A 2,317-nucleotide genomic window follows, 5' to 3' on the forward strand; every position below is an offset into this window, starting at 1 on the left:
TCTTGAGTCAATTCTTAAGTTTGGTGTCAATTGCATTTTTTCTAAAAAAAAATTTATGCATTTTTCGAAAATTCATGCATTCATAGTGTTCTTCATGATCTTCAAGTTGTTCTTGGCCAGTCTTCTTGTTTGATCTTCATATTTTCTTGTTTTGTTTCTTTTCTTGTTTTTCATATGCATTCTTGCATTCATAGTGTCTATACATGAAAAATTTCTAAGTTTGGTGTCTTGCATGTTTTCTTTTCCTGAAAATTTTTCAAAAATAAGTCTTGATGTTCATCTTGATCTTCAAAGTGTTCTTGGTGTTCATCTTGACATTCATAGTGTTCTTGCATGCATTATGTGTTTTGATTCATAATTTTTATGTTATGAGTCTTTTTCATGTTTTTCTCTTTCATCATTAAAAATTCAAAAATCAAAAAAATATCTTTCCTTTTTTCACTCATAAATTTCGAAAATTTGGATTGACTTTTTCAAAAATTTTTAAAATCTAGTTGTTTCTTATGAGTCAAATCAAATTTTCAATTTGAAAACCTTATCTTTTTCAAAATCTTTTTCAAAAATCAAATCTTTTTCATTTTTCTTATTTATTTTCAAAAATTTTAAAAATATTTTTCAAAAATCTTTTTCTCAATTTTATCTCATAATTTTCGAAAATATCATCAAAAATTAATGTTTTGATTCAAAAATTTCAAGTTTGTTACTTGTCTAGTAAGAAAGGTTCAATCTTTAAGTTTTAGAATCATATCTTGTGATTACTTGTGAGTCAAGTCATTAATTTTGATTTTTAAAATCAAATCTTTTTCAAAACTAATTTTAATCATATCTTTCTATCATATCTTTTTAAATCATATTTTTTTCAAAAATTTGATTTTAAAATATCTTTTCTAACTTATTATCTTCTTATCTTTTCAAAATTGATTTTCAAATCTTTTCTCAACTAACTAATTGATTTTTTGTTTGTTTCTTATCTTTTTCAAAATCACCTAAATAATTTTCCCTCTCTAATTTTCGAAAATTATCTCCCTCATTTTTCAAAATACTTTTAATTAACTAATTGTTTCAAATTTTGATTTTAATTTTATTCCCCCTTTAATTTTTGAAAATCACTAACTCTTTTTCAAAAATTATTTTCGAAAACTTCTCTCTCTAATCTTCTTCTATTTATTTATTTATTTACTAACACTTTTCTTCATCTCAAATCATTGCTCCTATCCTCACCCTTGTGTTTGGATTATCCATTCTTCTTCACTCTTACTCCCTTTCTTCTTCTACTAACAACAAGGGAACCTCTATACTGTGGTAAAAAGGATCCCTATTATTATTTGTTGTTCCCTTCTTTTTCATATGAGCAGGAGCAAGGACAAGAACATTCTTGTTGAAGCAGACCCTGAACCTGAAAGGACTCTGAAAAAAAACTAAGAGAAGCTAAATTACAACAATCCAGAGACAACCTTACAGAAATTTTCGAACAAGAAGAGGATATGGCAGCCAAAAATAATAATAATAATGCAAGAAAGATGCTTGGTGACTTTACTGCACCAAATTCCAATTCACATGGAAGAAGCATCTCCATCCCTACCATTGGAGCAAACAATTTTGAGCTTAAACCTCAATTAGTTTCTCTGATGCAACAAAACTGCAAGTTTCATGGACTTCCATCTGAAGATCCCTTTCAGTTCTTAACTGAATTCTTGCAGATCTGTGATACTGTTAAGACTAATGGAGTAGATCCTGAAGTCTACAGGCTCATGCTTTTCCCTTTTTCTTTGAGAGACAGAGCTAGAATATGGTTGGATTCTCAACCTAAAGACAGCCTGAACTCTTGGGATAAGCTGGTCACAGCTTTCTTAGCCAAGTTTGTTCCTCCTCAAAAGCTGAGTAAGCTTAGAGTGGATGTTCAAACCTTCAGACAGAAAGAAGGTGAATCCCTCTATGAAGCTTGGGAGAGATACAAGCAACTGACCAAAAAGTGTCCTTCTGACATGCTTTCAGAATGGACTATCCTGGATATATTCTATGATGGTCTGTCTGAATTAGCTAAGATGTCATTGGATACTTCTGCAGGTGGATCCATTCACCTAAAGAAAACACCTGCAGAAGCTCAAGAACTCATTGACATGGTTGCTAATAACCAGTTTATGTACACTTCTGAGAGGAATCCTGTGAGTAATGGGACGCCTCAGAAGAAGGGAGTTATTGAAATTGATACTCTGAATGCCATATTGGCTCAGAATAAAATATTGACTCAGCAAGTCAATATGATTTCTCAGAGTCTGAATGGAATGCAAGCTGCATCCAACAGTACTCAAGAGGC

General features: G+C 30.8%; 1 non-coding gene across 1 annotated transcript; it reads right to left on the reverse strand.

The window, feature by feature from the left end:
- Positions 1-1,883: 1,883 nt before the first annotated feature.
- On the reverse strand, positions 1,884-1,991 carry LOC148563912 (small nucleolar RNA R71). The gene has a single exon (XR_015884105.1). It is a non-coding gene; the product is annotated as a small nucleolar RNA R71 (small nucleolar RNA).
- Positions 1,992-2,317: the final 326 nt, after the last annotated feature.

The sequence above is a fragment of the Arachis ipaensis genome, chromosome B5, assembly GCF_059453495.1.
Source record: "Arachis ipaensis isolate K30076 ecotype BB chromosome B5, ASM5945349v1, whole genome shotgun sequence".
In the NCBI taxonomy this organism is placed as follows: Eukaryota; Viridiplantae; Streptophyta; class Magnoliopsida; order Fabales; family Fabaceae; genus Arachis; species Arachis ipaensis.